Genomic DNA, 18,512 nt, shown 5'->3' with positions numbered 1-18,512 from the left:
TTCCCTGGTGGCTCAGTGGTTGAGAGTCCGCCTTCCGATGCAGAGGACACGGGTTCGTGCCCCGGTCCAGGAAGATCCCACATACCGCAGAGCGGCTGGGCCCGTGAGCCATGGCCGCTGAGCCTGTGCGTCCGGAGCCTGTGCTCCGCAGCGGGAGAGCCCACAACAGTGAGAGGCCCGCGTACAGAAAAAACAAACAAACAAAATATGCTCTATAGAGAGTCATCTGATGTGATGTTTCTGGTGATCTTTTCCACCAGCTTATCTAAGAATCAGTGTGTCCTGTAAATAGAAACAACTTCTTATAGGCAAATATTTAAACTGAATCGATTCAAAAGAGAAAATATAATAAATCTACATGAAATAAATTGATCCAGCAGACTAATAAGCATATCATCAGGGATGCTTCTAAGAATCCTTAACATTCTTCTTTCCTTTAGAACGCCAGCTTTATTAGAAATTAATATGAAAACATGAGGCCAACACTGCTGCCAACAATAGTAAAGCTGGTATGGCTTTCAGTTAAACATCCATGATTTGCTTCATTGAACATATTTCGTTGTACTCTCAGGTTTTTAAATATGTCTCCAAGAACATCTCATAATTTTTAAAAGATATTATAAGCTAATTTGCTTCATAGAAAGCATAATTTCTACACATATTAAGAATGATGCTGCATTTTCAGTAACAGTGTATATCGATCAAGAGCTTCCTTAAGACGAGACTCTCCCTGTTCCCAATTCAGCTTCTGATATGCTATGAGGATGATAATTTGAAGTCAGCTTTTGAACATTCACTCTTTTATTTATTTATTTTTTTTGCGGTATGCAGCCTCTCACTGTTGTGGCCTCTACCGTTGTGGAGCACAGGCTCCGGACGTGCAGGCCCAGCGGCCATGGCTCACGGGCCCAGCTGCTCCGCGGCATGTGGGATCTTCCCGGACTGGGGCGCGAACCCGCGTCCCCTGAATCGGCAGGCAGACTCTCAACCACTGCGCCACCAGGGAAGCCCTGAACATTCACTTTAAATGAAAGCCTTTTAACTGCATAAATAGATTAGCAATCCTTGGGTATCTTATAAGAAGAGCTAATTATATGAAATGTGGTAATAAAATGTTAAATGTTTAAAAAGTCCTTTAAACGTTAAAAAGGAAAAATCACACATGTTCTAGGAAGATGGGAGAGAAAACATTCCAGATATCATACTGTAGGTTATATTTGGATACAATCACACCATTCAGATAAGACTTCCTGAGTGAATTTGCATATTTGTGGAAATTCTACCTAAAAATCAGAACATATATTTTTTAAAAATTTTATAACAACTTTATTTTTTTGTGTGCATGTATTTTTTTTAACTTTTTATTTTATATTGGAGTATAGCCAATTAACAATATTGTGATAGTTTCAGGCGCACAGCAAAGGGACTCAGACATATGTATGCATGTATCCATTCTCCCCCAAACTCCCCTCCCATCCAGGCTGTGACATAACATTGAGCAGAGGTCCCTGCGCTGTACAATACGTTATCCATTTTAAATATAGCAGTGTGTACATGTCGATCCCCAAATCCCTGACTATTGCTTCCCTCCAGCCTTCCCCCCTGGTAACCATAAGTTCATTCTCTAAGTCTGTGAGCCTGTGTCTGTTTTGTAAATAGGTTCATTTGTATCATTTCTTTTTAGATTGTGCATATAAGGGGTATCATACAATATTTCTCTTTCTCTGTCTGATTTCACTCAGTGTGACAATCTAGAATGGATAAAGAAAATGTGGTACATATACACAATGGAATATTACTCAGCCATTAAAAAGAATGAAATAATGCCATTTGCAGCAACATGGATGGGCCTAGAGATTGTCATACTGAGTGAAGTATGTCAGAACATATATTTTTAATTAGACATTATACTTTCTGATCCATTTTACCCACAGTCGTTAAAACCATATACATTTATAGGAGGCAGGAGCACAAATGTTAAAGCCCTGTTCAGGAGAGGTGTGTGAGCTGGTCAGAACTGTTACTAACTTATCCCTTCCTCCTTCCTGTGAGCTAGGCTTTGAGAACAATTGTGTTGTTTATCTTCTCTTCCTAAATCCACAGGAGGTTTGAGAAAACAAAGCAACTGAAGTCTCTAGAGTCACAAAGGTTTTGAAAATCAAATACAGTCAATTTAAATTGTGATTTAAGCAATTTCAAATGTATCCCCTTCTCCTGCACCTGGTATTGTTTGTTTACCCAATGAATATGATTATCATCTGTCTCATAGTCAGTAACACCAAATTCACTGAGGCCAGAGCCTCAGAGCCATAAGCGAGCAAGTGTGTGAAAAGTAATCAGAGGAAAGAATAAGATTATACGATTTTAGCTCCAGGACCATGGTAAGTAAACAGAATTAGATGCTTTCATTTGTCTAGCATCTATGTTTTACACCAAAATAACTCTCTGAGTTTTGTAATACAGTGTAAATAAATGAGACATTCTCACACCATTCCAAAGCAAAACAGACAGGCAAACAAAGAAACAAAAACCTAAGTCACTCTGAAATGTAGGAAGCATTTTTATGCCATTTTTAGGACATGATGGAGACTATTTTGTGAGTTTAGGCTACGGAATGAGAGCTGCTTAGAAAATTATTTCTCCATTTCAATAAGAATAATTTTTTATTCCTATTTTTAATTTAATTTTAATTTTTTTTTTTTTTTTTTTTTGCGGTACGCGGGCCTCTCACTGTCGTGGCCTTTCCCATCGCGGAGCACAGGCTCCGGACGCGCAGGCTCAGCGGCCATGGCTCACGGGCCCAGCCGCTCCGCGGCACGTGTGATCCTCCCGGACCGGGGCACGAACCCGTGTCCCCTGTATCGGCAGGCGGACTCTCAACCACTGCGCCACCAGGGAAGCCCTATTCCTATTTCTAAATCAATGATGTCTTTTCTCTTTTTTTTGCATTTAGACAAAGGCAATTGCTGTAAAACAAACTCTTTTTAAAAACAACACAACAGCATTATAATTATAATTAGTTATTTCTTTTCACTCAAAAAATTCAGTCAATTTAACTGTTTACAGAACAGTTTATATGTTTAATTTCAGTCATTTAAATATAATTTTTAAAGTGACGTAAGAAAGAACATTGAAATAGTTCTGCTTGGGAAGAAACGAATGGCAATTTTAGCTCTAGCAACAAATCCCCAAGAAATCAGTATTCACATGGTGTTATTTTTTGAGCTATATAATAGTTATTAGATTTTTGTTTTCCTATTGTTTACATGTACAGGTTTCCAAAGTAGTTTTCCACATTGCGAATATCTAGGTAATATAATTCATTATTTACCATGGGTTTTTAGAGAGCAATAGATTTTATTCCTAGATGTCCCTAAGGACTATTCTGATATGCTCTGAGCTCATTTGTTAAAAATATGGCAGGGAACTGGCAGGTAAAATCTTAAAATTGTTATGGCAATGCCTGTCCTCCATCTTTCAAGGTCCCTATTTCCCAAATGAAGCAAATACCAAGAGTGGCATGAACGTGGCTTTCCAATTGCTGGACTTACTAGTATTTGTGAAGAAGAGTGATTTACATTGTTTGAGCAGTCCTTTCTTATTTTCACCGTGATAAACTCTTGAAAAGTGGGGTAGGTATTTTGTAGCACCATCCAACCAAGTTTGAATGAATGGCTTCCTTCAGCATATTTACTGCAGGAAGCAGACACATCCACTTTGCAGAGTGCTTTCAGAACACCTCCTGCTCTGCTCTGTGTAAGGATTAGGAAGCCCAGGTTCTAGTTACGGTGCTGTGTGATTGTGGTCAGAACAGTCTCCATGTGCTTTAGCGTCTCATTAGTAAAAGCAGCGGAGAGGAAGATATCTCTTAAGTCACTAGTTCATTTTGAGACTTTTAACTGGAAGGGTTTGCAAATCAGAAACTTCTTTTTTATCTTATTCACAATTTTGTGCTGACTTGAATAGGATAAAGAAAACCATGAAGGATTGATGCCAAAGAGGTATACAGTAGGCTTCTCCTTTGCTTTGATGTTGCTGGTTGCTGATAAGGGAAGCAAAAGCATCTCAGGGTTTGTAACCACCAATGGATCGATCTCAGCTCCTTGATTCCTCTCTCACTGTCTCTGTGAGTTGCTGCCCAGATTAGAATCTGATGCAAAAATTAGTCATGATGCGATATTCAGAGGCAAATATAGATGTTAGAAGATATAAATACACTGAGCACTGATAGAGGAATATACGCATAACATTGTATTTCCTTTATACATTCAAATTAATTAATTGATAGTAGTTGAAATACATGAAAAAAGAAGGATTTAGGCCTGGGGTATAAATGTATATCATTTTACAATAAGCCCCTGAATTCAAGATGAACCCTTTATGTAATTATTTGCATATTTTAGCAATCAAACTGAACAAAAGTCTTGGTAATTTCCAAATTGCATTTTTCAAGTCTAAACTCTACCTACGACTATGATGTCTAAATTTTAAAGTTGAAGTATTGGGAGGGAGAAGATGCAGGACTATTTTACTTGCAGACAGAATTGAGGATAGAAAGTCCAAGGTGACTCTAAAGGCAGGAGTGAGAGGAAGATGAATGTGTTTGGACACATTCACTGTAAGAGACGGAAAAAAATGGGAAGGAGAAAAAAGGCAGGAGAGACAAGAGGGCGAGAAGTAATGCATCTTAGTAAATTATCAAAAGTGCTAAAGGCAAAGTAATCTTGAGCCGTGACCTACTCGCAAGAACCTATTATTTAAGTATTTCCTTCTACTCTGAAGTGAATTTTCCTGCAGGGTCAATTTATTATGTATTTTATCTTCTCAGTTTTTAATCTAGTCATCTAGTTATTCTAATTGTGATGATGCTTTATGTCTCTTCCTACCTCTCCAATAAATATTCAGAGATAATGGTATTACTTTCTTAACCAAATGTTGTTATTTCCTTGATTAATCTAAGTACAAATTTAGAACATATATTATGGTTGTCAGTTTTACATTATATAAAAATAAAATGTGCCAAACTCAGTAGGCACAGCAATAAATATTTGAGTGACTTGATGACTAAAAAACATCTGCCTGATGTCAGTAAATATAGCAAAATTAACAGTGAGAATCTTCAGATTAACTGTTCACATTTTACTGTGACTTTGTGTAAACATCTTACTAAGAAATGATGAAACACAATATCAGCACTTATCACCTGTCCCTAATTCATTAGTCTAACTCAGAGTTTGGCAAACAGCCTGTTGGCTAAATCTATCCTACTGTCTGTTTTTATAAAGTTTTATTGGAATACGGCCATGCTTATTTGTGGGTCCTTTCGCACTACTACAGCAGAATTCAGTGGCTGAGACTACTTTTATGGCCAGCAAAGCCTAAAAGATTTAGAGACGTACCTCTAAGATGTTATGGGTTTGGTTCCAGACCATGGCAATAAAGTGAATATTGCAATAAAGCGAGTCGCACAAATTTTTTGGTTTCAGAGAGCATATAAAAGTTATGTTTATACTATATTGTACTCTATAAAATGTGCAGTAGCATTATGTCTAAAAAGACCAATGTTCATACCTTATGTCTAAAAACTTTTTTTGCTAAAAAGTGTTAAGCATCACCAGAGCCTTCCGTGAATCACAGTAGTAACATCAAAGATCACTGACCACAGATCATCGTAACAAACATAACAATAAAAAAGTTTGACATATTGTAAGAATTACCAAAATGTGACACAGAGACATGAAGTGAGCAAATACTGTTGGAAAAATGGAACCAATAGACTTTCTTGATGCAGGGGTGCCACAAACCTACAATTTGAAAACATGGAAAATCTGGGAAGCACAATAAAATGAAGCACAATAAAACAAGGTACGCCTATACTATCTGATCCTTTACAGAAAAGGTTTGTTGACTTCTGACAGCTACTATGCACAGGAGGTCCCTCCTTGTCCTGACTGTGGCTCTAACTGATTCAGGCCAGAAAATATGCCAAGGGGTTTAGCAGTGGCATTTTTTACCACATAACAGCAACATTTATTGATAGCTTACTGTGAGCCGGAATGGTCTAAGCAGTGTACATAAATAATAACACTTAATCCTTGTAATAACGAGATAGACATTATCACTATGACCATTTTAGAGGTGAGGCAACCAGAGAGATTTTGTGACTCACCTCTGATTACTTCAGTGTGTTGAAGCCAGGAATAGACCCTGAGTAATTTGATGCTGAACTTTAAAAAAAAAAAATAACAGAGAGATTTGAGTAAAAAAGTTATTTGGGGGACTTCCCTGGTGGTGCAGTGGATAAGACTCCGCCCTCCCAATGCAGGAGGCCTGGGTTCGATCCCTGGTCAGGGAACTAGATCCCACGTGCATGCCGCAACTAAGAGTTCGTATGCCACAACTAAGGAGCCCGCCTGCTGCAATTAAGGAGCCTTCCTGCCACAACTAAGACCTATTGCAACCAAATAAATAAATACATATTTTTTAAAAAAGTTATTTTGTATCCTCATGTTTTTCTTATTTTTCTATCTTACAACACTTGCAGCTGGGACTAGACAACACAGAAAACACAGTCAGGAGTCCTTCTGAGAAAGGATTACGGAGGGCGAAGTCTAGGCTGCTGTGACAGAGAGGACCCAGAGAAAAGTGAAGTTCATTCCCTCACTTCTAACAGTCCCAAGGTGAGTCGTGTGGGTTGGTCGATGGCTTTTATCCATCCACACTGCCCTTCAGAGAATCAGAGTTACTCCCACCCATGGCTCTCCCATGTTCTAGGGGGCTGATGTGTCTGCATGGCAGAAGCTGAGTGACAGTGATGCCCCTTCTTCTGTCTGCAGACGTTGAAGAGTGCGTAGGAGCACACACCTGCTGCCCCAGAACCCATACCTAGCTGTGCTACACGCGACTTCAGCTCACAGACACTCAGGAGGATTCAGTCATCTGGTATCCTCCTGCCTGCAAAGGAGACTGGAATATTTAGGCTCCAGCTGAGCAGCCATGTGATGAGCCATGACCCTATTTCTGTGGGAGAGACATGGATTGGGGCTTGACAAATGGCAATTTTCTTAAGAGCAAAAGAGCAAAAATTTTATCTTTTTAAGGTTTTTTCAGTGGCATAACTGGTCCATCTGACTTTTGGTTCAGTTGTTCTTGAGCAGGAAAACTTTCATGATAGTTTATGAGGGGGAGAAAAAGCAAATGGACTATTGAGTTTTAATTGAAAGAGGATCAGGGTGTGGAGACCTTTGCTTGGGTCATCTCCAGAGAACATTCTTCGATTATCCATCCGCTGTTCTACTTTGATTTTCAAAGCTCTATTATTATTACCTTTTTCCATCTCTCTATGATCTCAATTTTTTTCAAAATACTTAATATTATTAGACTACAGTAATGTGAAGTATACAAATATGTATTTTTACCAAGTGTATTTCGATATATTTATAGTCTTCATATCTAACTTATTTACTAAAATTATATTAAGTGACATTTATAGTTTAATTTCTTATGTGTTAGGAAGTTTTAAGATACTGATGGTGACTTTTCTCCTTATTTTCAATCTAATTCTTATTGTTCTACTGTATTTTAATTCTTACTGTGCATTAGCAAAACAGATTATTAGAACTATTTGGGAGCTGGGAAAGTGAAAAAGCTTCATAGAGATCAAAACAGAAATGAGTTGAATCTTGAAGGGAAAATAAAACTAACAACTAAATATATTTGCATTATATACACACGCACACATTTTCTAAGGGAAATTAAAAAGCTCTATAGTAATGAATATTACAGAGTACAAGTGACTTTGTGTCTGAATTTCATTTTCCTCTGATTAAAGTGACATTTTCCTTTGCCTAAGTAAGCTTAAGCTGAAACTGTCTATATGAAATCATCTAACTATAGATCTCTCCTCCAAAATAGTCGAAGTTGCTTGATTATGTTGGTTTTCCAGGCATTGCATCTCTCCCATTTACCTCTGCAGGCTCTTGGAGAAGTCAGTGAAGATAAATGTGTGTGAGTTGATACTTTCTTTTCTTCCTTTGATGTATACAGTGAGATACTCACAATGTAGCAACCCGTATACTTTTAAAAGAGAGAATCCTGGTGGGAGAAAAACCCTGAGGTATGCATCCCTGTAAAGCAAACTTTGCTTTAGTTTGTTTCTTTGTTTTCTAACTGTTGAGAGGCATTTGAAAATATGTGGAGTGCTTTAGATTTCTATGTCTGGTAATTATTTCCCGGGTCAGGGTCAGATATGACAAAGTCCTGCAACAGAGAAAGAGGCTCGCAGGTGCACATCAAAAGAGTGCCTGGCCCAGGATGCCGGAAGCACTGGTGTGGAGGCTTGAGTAGAGTTAAGCTCGCCGGCCCAGGATGCCTCGTTGGTCAGGTGGGAAAGAGCCGGGTACGGAAGTCAAGGAACGACCTTAAGGAACGACCTTAAGGATTCAGTGAAATGATCCATGCAGCGTGCTTTGTGTTTGGCTCAGAATAAGCAGTGCATACATTCGTCATTATTTATAGCATTAGGTTGTTTCTTCCTGCTCCAGGTCTTAACCCTTGGAGTAAATTTCTAATATATTTTTGTAAAGCAGCAACGGTCATACTTACTTCATAGGTTCCTTCTAAGGCTTTAAAGATTATTATTGCTATAAAATATCTCACCCTTGGTAGGTTACAGATATTCTTATTCTCACCAGTCTCCACTGTTTTAATATTTTAGTTCTATATTTTTTTAAGTGCCTTTGATTTCTGAAAAAAATGTATACGTTTATGGTTTTGCATTTCTGACTTCTGGTTACTACTACTATCAGTGTATTCTTCTCATCACCTGCTGGAATTCCTTCAACCCATCCCAATCTTCTGTGTCGTTTTCCTCCTGCCACCCAGTAATGCTCAGTCCCTATATTCTAGGTTGGGAGCTGTGATACTACTTACTAAATTATCCTCTCTGTTCCCCAGTTATTCTCCTAAAAAATATCCTTTAGGGTTGCTTTTTTTGTTTTTTTGTTTTTTTCCTTTTAATCTGTCCTCTTACCTTCTCTCTTTAGATAACATGTCATATTATGTCTTGGGAAAGTTTCCTTTTACTGACTCAAAATCTGTGACTTTACCTATTAAAGATTTTTTATTTCACCCTCACTCAAAAATGCATTTTAACTCAGATTTCTAACTCCCCAATTCACAATTGCTTAATTTTCAAAGGCTTTCTTGTGACATCTTAATAGAAAGAAGATGGAAGAGGTAACATTCAAAATGTATTATTTGGATTCTCAAGATTAGACCCATTATTCTAGAGTTTCCTGAAATATGCATAAAAGTTCTTTGGAGAACCCATTCCTTTATGATTTTGTGAAACAGTTTTCATTGCTTTGTGGTTTTCTGTTGATTTAGAAATTACTCAAATATAGTGTGGACTTTTACATTTATGATAATATACAATTCAACTGAATGTTTGAATAAATACATCACACACAATTTATTCAGAATTTTAAAAATTTACCATGCCTTAATGGCAGTTAAAGCCAAGATCCTTCCTCAATTACAATTGACTGTGATATTGACTGTGATATTTTTCAAGAAAATAATTTTGCAGTTTTACATACAATGATGTATGGTATCTTTATGTAGTACTGGTTTTAAGTGTGATTATTTAAACTTTTTAATATCATTACTTTCTAAGTATTCCAAGTGTTTTACTACATATATCAAAATATTTGAATTATTTTTTGATATTTAAGTATTTTTCTGTCTCATTCTGCTTGATTAAATATTCTTACATTCCAACCAATGCCAAAACTTAGCCCAGTTTTTCTTCCCTTTATCTTAACTACTTTTCTGTAAATGGGAATAATAATAATATAAACCTCAAATGTTGAATTCAGTATTAAAACTAATGCATATAAATTGCATAGCATGGTGACTTGTATAAACCAGGCAATCTGTAACGATTTTGATGTAGAAAGTATAATCAATTCTGTCTTAGTTCGTTCGGGCTGCTGTGACAAAATACTACAGGCTGTGCAGCTTATAAACAGCAGAAATGTATTTCTCATAGTTACGGAGGCTGGGGAGTTCAAGGTCAAGGAAGAAGGCCCTCCTCCTAGTTCAGAGCAGGTGCCTCCTTGCTTTTTATCACATGGTGGAAGTGGCAGTGAGCTCTGTGGCATCTCTTTTATAAGAGTGTCAGTTTTATTCATGAGGGTTACAGAGTCATGAGCCAAGCACCTCCCAAAGGCCTCACTTCCTAAATACCACCATGTTAGGATTTCAACATATGAGTTTGGGGAGGATGCAGACACTCAGATGACAGCAAATTCCTTCCTCTGTTGTTAGAAATATAAAGTCTAAGTTGCACTCATCTACTGAAAAACACCTAAGTCGATGATTTTCTAAATTTTTACACTTTATAGGTTTTGAAATCTGCTTCCTTCACATTTGTAGTTTCATCATTTTTAAAGTGTACAGTTAGTATCTGAACTCCTTTTATTTTGCTTTGTATTTTTTTCATAGAAAATAGAAGAGAACCATCTGAATGAAACATAAAATTAATAATAAACTGCTCCTAAAATTCAAATGGAGAAAAATGTCAGCTGTGTAGGCCTCAAGAATAGTTTGAACTTTTATAAATATCTATTTATTCTTTTTGGCCAGGGGAAGTGGTAATGGTAACAGAGACTCTATATGCTTAATGATAAAACACATAAATAGAAACTAGAATCACCTTGTAGTATTCAAACCCCTGCTATACCCACCACTTATATTGTTTTTGGCTTTTGTTTCTTCAACCATAAAATAGTGGCTACAATATTATTTCCCTCATAAATTCTTGTGCAAATTAAATAAATTAATATAAACAAGGTGCTTAAAATAGCATCTAGCACATAATAAGCACTCAGCAATGTTACATATTATCCATGATATTGAAAATAAGATGTAATATAAAATTTGATAATGATATTTGGACATTTTTGGAAAAATGAAAATCAACCATGATCTGCCATCAATGTTTAAAGTGACAGAAATAAAATAATGATATTATTGGAATTATTTTGCTTTTCTAACACTTAACAGTGATTTTATGTCTCTCATTCTTTGCTTGGACAAGAAAATCAGTTAATTTTTCAGCTTAGCCGTTTCCTTCTCTCCTTAAATAAATATATTCGGTGAAATCAGGTTATGAAAAAGGAAGTAAAATTCCAACTGAGACTGGTATTGAACTTAATTCTCTAAACAAACAAACAAAAAAACACAAAGAAATACATAAGGGTAATAACTTTCTCTCTAAGTAAATATTGAAACTTTCTGCTCTGATTAAAATATAATTATATTCAGGAAGTAAAAATTGTACTGCCTTTCAATACACAGTATTTTTTTTAAACATCTTTATTGGAGTATAATTGCTTTAAAATGGTGTGTTAGTTTCTGCTATATAACGCAGTGAATCAGCCATACATACACGTATATCCCCATATCTCCTCCCTGTCGTGTCTCCCTTCCCCTTCTCCCTATCCCTCCCCTCTAGGTGGACACAAAGCACTGAGCTGATCTCACTGTGCTCTGCGGCTGCTTCCACTAGCTATCGATTTTACATTTCAATACACAGTATTTTGATAGTATTATTTTATCTCCGAAACACATAAGTGCACTGTCCAACTCTCCAGAACGAAAAAGAGAAATACATACTGAGAGCAGAAATATTGGTATAAAAGTTCAAACTGATAGACCATTTATTCAGTACTGAAAGCAAGTGAGTTGTAATAGCCTCCAGTCTTGGGAGTGTGAGCACTAAAGGAAAATGCAGCGGAACCAGAGGAAATGAGGTCATGCAAGAGGGCAAAGGACAAAGATTAACAGTCACCGTTACCGGGTAACAACAGGAGGGATTCTTAAAGACACTTACAATTCCGTCAGCTTGGTTTTGTTTTCTTTCATCATGTACTCGTTCTGGATAAACACAGTGCTCGTTCTGAGAAAACATGAAAAACAAAAGAATACAAGTGAATATATTGCGTCCATTATATACAACATTTTATAATTCACCATAGCAACAGTTGTTCCTTCTTTGTGAAAGTACTGAAAATGTACTAAACTATTAATAAAAACCATTTTTCTTTAGCTTAAGTTCTCAGTTTTTTATCTAGAATATACAGAATCAAGAGTGAAAGATTTAACATGATAAACCACATCATTTGAATGCAACTCCAGTTTATTACTGTACACTATGAAAAAAGAACAAAGCTTAATGCTAAAATATAGATATTCCAGTGAAATAAAAGAAAAATGCATATTATATGTACGAAAAACAATATTTACCTAATAAATCCTGGAATGGAATAGGTGCAAAACAGTAAAATAGGCCACTGAAGAGAATAAGTTTTGAATACAGAAAGTATACTGAATATAGAAATATTCAGCATATATATAGATTTTCTTGAAAGATTAGCTTATAAGCTGTATGCTTATATGTATGTGAACTGTATCACTGATTTACAGTTTTTGATAATGACTAGGGAAAAAAAATCACATTTCCCCACATTCCCTAAATTCTTCTCACTCCATCGTTTACTCGTTTTAGATAATACAAGCCACATGGCATTGTTTTAAATGAGAGAAGTAAAAAGGGAATAGTAAAAACTTAATCTCGGGCTTCCCCAGTGGCGCAGTGGTTGAGAGTCCGCCTGCCGATGCAGGGGACATGGGTTCGTGCCCCGGTCCGGGAAGATCCCACGTGCCGCGGAGCGGCTGGGCCCGTGAGCCATGGCCGCTGCGCCTGCGCGTCCAGAGCCTGTGCTCCGCAATGGGGAGAGGCCAGAGCAGTGAGAAGCCAGCGTACCCCACCAAAAAAAACACCTTAATCTCACTAAGTATCTCTGAGACACATTTTAGCAGTTTTCTGACAATGTGAAGAGTTTCTGCCTCACACGAAGCATGTATCACAATTACCTACTAATTTAATGCTAAACTCATTTAGTAGCTATGTTTTCAGATCAGAGCAACTTTGCACAGTATCATGTAGGTATGACATTTTCCTTCTAAGTTTAACTCAATGAGTTCTTTAAAATAAATAATGAAATATTATTTTAAACATAAACAATGGGTACAAATATCATTTGTAAAAACAAATAAGACAATTAAAAATAATGGTTTCTAACAGATTAAAGTATGAGTAGAGTGCAGCTGGTCACAAGGGAAGAGGGAAGAAGCTATTGGTGCTCGAAGGAAGGGAAATGTGAGCAAGAGTGAGCTAGTACAGGAAGGAGTGCAAGTAAAGTCTTGCCATGTGTCCTCGTCTGAGCACAGAGGGACGTGAACTTTGGTCTCTCCTGGGCACTAGAGGCTCGGAAAGTGGATGGCTGTGAATTTTCATCTGAAGCCAGACACGAAGCCACAGAACGATGACAGAAGAAAGTCAAAGTGACTATTGCCTCGAATTCATTGTGCTTGCAATTACACAACTCTTGAAAACGTGAGACTGCTTGATATTTTTTAAAACTGCATTTTACAATGCTTTTTTCCCCCAATTTTTATCATGGCTATTTTGAACACACAGAAAAATAGAATGATAAAATGAATGCCCCGTTAACTCTATCTGATAATTGTTAACATTTTACCATATCTGCTTCATCCTTTCTGGCTTGGTTGATTTCATCTAGAATCAGAACAGCCTTATTTGTCAGTTTTTCCTTCACTGTGTATTTAATAAATGGTAATTGCTCACTTATCACACAATTATTGACTAATATCTTTATCATGCAAGTTTTATGATTTAAGGAGCTGTAAGTATTACTTTAAAAGCTTCGGGATTTTTAGAGAGATTTTTCCAACAAAAATGTTAGTATAACATAACTGCAATCTCCATCTAAAGTAGTATTGGCCTCTCTTTGAATGTTTTATGAACTGGAGCTTTTTATTTTCTCTCTGAAATGTTCATTCATAGAAAAAGTTAAGCATGCCTTCCATGATTGGATCTTTCATGGATTGCTGTATCTCAACACACTATCATTTGCTCATTTATCTCAACTGTATGCCCTTAGCTAGGCCTGTTAGACTCCTTTAATTTTTTCACAAGCTTTTCCTCTTTCTTAGAAAGATATTATTCAAATAGTCACCTATCAATAGATATTTGTGTTGTTTTCATTATTTTTCTATTACAGATAGGGCTACAATTATTAATCTTGCTCATATGTAATTTTATTCTCATGAAGGTATATCCTTGGAATTGATTTCCAAAAATGCATTGACTGGGTCTGAAGCTAAATGTACTATAATTTATAAGATATTGACAAAATTCCCTCCTGCAGTTATACCGTTTGCCTGTTTCCTCAACCCTTGCCAACAGAAAGAGAAATGTTATCTAAAATTAATGCTAGTTTTAATTTGCATTTTTTATTTGCATTTACCTTTTCATGAGGGGAGGATGGCAAGAGCCTTGGTCCAAAGATGTCAATAATACCATGGTATTGGGAGGTGAAATGACTACTCACCACTTCTCTCCACAATAGACCAACACTAGAATGCTCTCCAAGAGCATCCTCTGGTATCAGGAGAGCTGTGTGTTTTCCTGTCATTATATTTAGAGTTTATACTTATTGTTTATTAAGTGATTTATGAATTTTGTTAGATGTTATTTAATATTATATAAATAAGATAGATTTTCAAGTCATTTAGCAACTTTTTCGTTAAGGTGGTTTTGAGTTGACAGCCATATAACAGCTACTCTTCAGTATTCCCTCATGGATCTTTTCATTTTTAGAGTGATTCACCAAATAAAGTTTTATATAACCTCACTTTCCATCTGAAAGCACTGTTAGCCCATCTTTGAATGCCTTATTGCCAAAGACTTCTTGTTTCGCATCCTAAAGTTTCTCATGCATGAAAACATCAAGCATGTTCTTTATGCTCAAGTCACTCATCTTTCACATATTTCAATTCACTATCATTTGCCCCAATTTTTATTTCTAATATAAGCACTTTTCTAGGCTGTGAGACTCACATTTTCTTCACAAGTTTTTTCTCTTTCATAGATGATATTTTCATTGCATATTGTGGGAAAATGATGGTGATTATACGTAATATTTTAAAGAATGCAATCCAATTCAGAGTATAGCCGATTATCTATTTGGATGATGAATTTTTAGGAAAACTGGTGTTGTCATAACAAATAATAACCATGTAAATTCAACTAGTAAAGGCTATCTTTATTATCTCAATAATATCGACTAAAAAATTTCATCATTTTAAATTAAGTTTTTAACACCTTATTTGATTTTAAAAGTGTCTAGAATATATTTGCTGCATGATAAATTACCCCATAATTTAGCAGCTTAAAAATTCATTTTATTTTATTCATGCTTTTGTGTACTAGGTATTTGAAGGTGCTAGCTGGGCACACTTCAGGTGTCTCATATAGCTGTAATCAGACGTCGTCTCGGACAGCAGAGATCTGAAGGTTTGGCTCAGCTAGATGTTCTAGAATGGGTCATTCAGTGCTGGCAATTGATGCTGGCTGTCTGCTGGAAGCTCAGCTGGGCTGTTGACCAGATCACCTGCACATGGCTTATTCACCATGGCAGTAGGGGGAGATACTGTTTTAACCATCTTTGGAAAGGACCATCTGCCACGTTAAGCTCCTATCGGTATGTATTTAATATTATCACATTAAACCAACACATTAGAAAGACACAAAGACATGTATATCTATACGTATCTTTACACCTTCCTTAGGGCTGAGGAACATGGGTACACTGCTTTGCTGCATCTCCTGCCTGCTGCAGTGATTAGTCAATTCACTTCTAACTTGATCATGATTTTTTCCCACGTAACTGATGACTTGAACTACTGTTGTATCTTTCTATCCCTTCCTGAAGTTTGAACCTAACAGGCAAATACATGTAACTGTCAACATAAATGCAAATGATTAGTTTTCCTATAAAATAATGGCATAGTTATCAATATTGCAAAGCATAGAAAGGATTTATGTTTAATTCAGATGAGTCATTGCATCTAGAGGAGTTTTGGGATAAGAGTGGATGGGGCAAAATGTTATCCAGTCTCTTCTGTAGTGTATATTGTTTTTGGAAATTCTGGGTTATGAGAACACATTTTAGTTTAGCTACTCTCTCTCCTTGTATGTACTTTCAAAAATTTTCAATATAACATGGAATATTTACAGTTATAATAGTAATAACTGTATAATATTTTTTTCTTTAACACATACAATTTCACTTTTTAAATACAAGGTAAAATTTAAATTATATCTTACCTTATTTTCATTTTACTTGCTTTTTAAATAAATATATTATGTATTTTGTTTTAAATTAATATTTCCATGTATTAGAAATATAATTACCAAATATTTCAATAAATAATTGGTATGATACTTTAAATTTAATCCTGTAAAAATATTATACATATATTTTGCAGACGATTTCTATCAAAATAACTGCCAGTAGAATGATATTATTTTTCCACTTTTATCATTTCAACCTTAGCAGTCATGGCTCCTTTAGTTTGAGTACATTTCTTCCCTCTAATCTACAAAACTTCCAGAATCAGAAGAGAGTCAGACTAATGACAATAATGAGACTCATATCTGGAAAGCACTGATAATGCTCCACGTTCATTAATGACATCTGTGTAACTGAACACTGAGACTTAAATGGATCTTGGAACCATAAAACTGTAGCAACAATTTCCCATTTTTCTGCCATGTGGAATGGTGCTTCTTAGCAGTGTTTACCTCCTATGAGCTTCTGAATTCAATATGCGTGGAAAAGCAGATCATATTTAATAGGGTCACTTTATTAGTTTAAGAGCTAAAATGTTATCCTAACTGAATACTGATTTGCTCTCAAATATATAAATATAAATAACTTCCTCTAGAGGGGTCATTTTGATCAATATTGCGTCTGACATGGGCTCTTTTCATAGAGGTAATGGAATAATGGTGAAAGGTGCTATAAGCCCAGAATTTTAACTGAGTTAATGGTAGCTAGTTCTCCAGAACCCAGAGGAAAACAGAAAATGACCTAGAAAGGCAGGGCAAAGTAAAGTTTAATTCCACAAATGGTAGTAATTTAGTAAATAGTTTGTAGCATTATTTAGGATGTGTCCAAATACATTTTAGCTTTTAAACATGAATGTCCAACGGATTTTTTACGTTCTTTGTATACCTTTCCAAATGAGTTATTTTGGTAATACCATCTCCTCATCTATAACCCACTGCTTATTTTAGACCAAGTATTAAGAGTAATTCTTAATTAGAGAATAGGGCTGGTGTTGACATTGCACTGTCCAGGTCCTCCTTCATCTAATAATAACAGTGGACATTTATAGAGTGCTTATTAGGTGCCATATTTGATCCCCAGTTCAACACATTTTATATACATTCTTATCCACCCAAATTTTAAAACAGATTAGCCAATTGTAATATTTGGCAAAGTACACAGCTGTCAATTTTTGCCATGCAAATTCAAACTGAAATCCAAGTCTGAACTATTGCTTCACACTATCCCTCTAGTTCCTTTATTAATTCCCAAGTCCCAGAATTATATTTCCCACAACTAGACAATTAACCGTCTGCCCTTCTCTTTCTACTTGAATTTCTGAAGAATCTACCCCTGCCATTATCTTCAAATTTCACCCAAAGCCTTTGGACCCCTAATCTTCAGTTCTAGTGCAGGTCTTTCACCCTTGGTCTGCTCTTATAGTCATGCATCCAAATCGTACCATCACTTGGCTAACTGGCCATTGTTTCAAAGTGAACACATTTCATATCAAATACATTTTCTAATTTCTGCAGTACTATTTTTTCTATTCATTAATATTTTTTAATCAACACCACACAGTTTCAAAAATCTCTGTATTATTTCTAAATAGCTTAAGGTGAAAAGAGACTTGGAGAATAATCCGGGGTTTAATGCATGACTCTAGCCATGATTGGTTTTATAATATCTACCAGGCAAAGTTCATGCTCTCATGGAGCTTAGTATACTATAATTGGAGAAATAGATTTTAAACATGTATATATACAGATATCTGTATAATTAAAACATAATACTTGCTATATATGAAAATTTCACAATTCTGTTATATAGCACAACAAGTGGACTTCAAAATGAAAATAGTGCAACAAGGGAAGATATTAAGAAGATTTAATATTTAGTATGGGGAGGTATCATATAACATATCTCAAGGCAGTAACATCTAAACTGCGACTTGAGTGATGACTACAAATTCGGTGAATTCAGTAGGTGGTCTGTGTGTGTGTGTGTGTGTGTGTGTGTGTGTGTGTGTGTGTGTGTGTGTGTGTGTGTGTGTCTTGGATAAGTTGGAAAGAGAGCTGAAGAATGACTCCCTGGTATTTTCCTTGCACAATTCATTTCATGAATGGTGGTGCCTTTCACTCAGCACTGGAGAGGATACAATTTTAGAGTAAAATTGTGATATGAGGGCAACAATAATTTTTTTTCCTAAAATGATATTTTTTTCACGTATATTCTACTGTTAAAATTCTT

At 36.0% G+C, this 18,512-nt stretch overlaps 2 long non-coding RNA genes across 5 annotated transcripts in view; one reads left to right on the top strand and one right to left on the bottom strand.

Annotated features, from left to right (window-relative positions):
* The window catches only part of LOC136792630 (uncharacterized), a 492,301-nt gene that overhangs the window by 84,031 nt on the left and 389,758 nt on the right, over nt 1–18,512 (bottom strand). For 2 of the 3 annotated variants that reach the window (XR_010836691.1, XR_010836692.1), the window contains exon 1: nt 11,897–11,974. This is a non-coding gene — a long non-coding RNA (uncharacterized lncRNA). Of the gene's footprint in view, nt 1–11,896; nt 11,975–18,512 lie in introns of those variants that run through there. The other variant, XR_010836693.1, reaches the window with a different exon arrangement.
* Nucleotides 1–18,512, top strand: part of LOC136792628 (uncharacterized) — a 205,846-nt gene that overhangs the window by 92,512 nt on the left and 94,822 nt on the right. Inside the window, exon 4 of one of the 2 annotated variants that reach the window (XR_010836688.1) lies at nt 6,545–6,680. The exons of the other annotated variant lie outside the window; for it this stretch is intronic. This is a non-coding gene — a long non-coding RNA (uncharacterized lncRNA). The remainder of the gene's footprint in view (nt 1–6,544; nt 6,681–18,512) is intronic. 2 annotated transcript variants of the gene reach the window in all.

The sequence above is a fragment of the Kogia breviceps genome, chromosome 15 (genome assembly GCF_026419965.1).
Source record: "Kogia breviceps isolate mKogBre1 chromosome 15, mKogBre1 haplotype 1, whole genome shotgun sequence".
In the NCBI taxonomy this organism is placed as follows: Eukaryota; Metazoa; Chordata; class Mammalia; order Artiodactyla; family Physeteridae; genus Kogia; species Kogia breviceps.
Note: the sequence above shows the minus strand (reverse complement) of the source record. Positions and strands in the feature narration are given on the sequence as shown.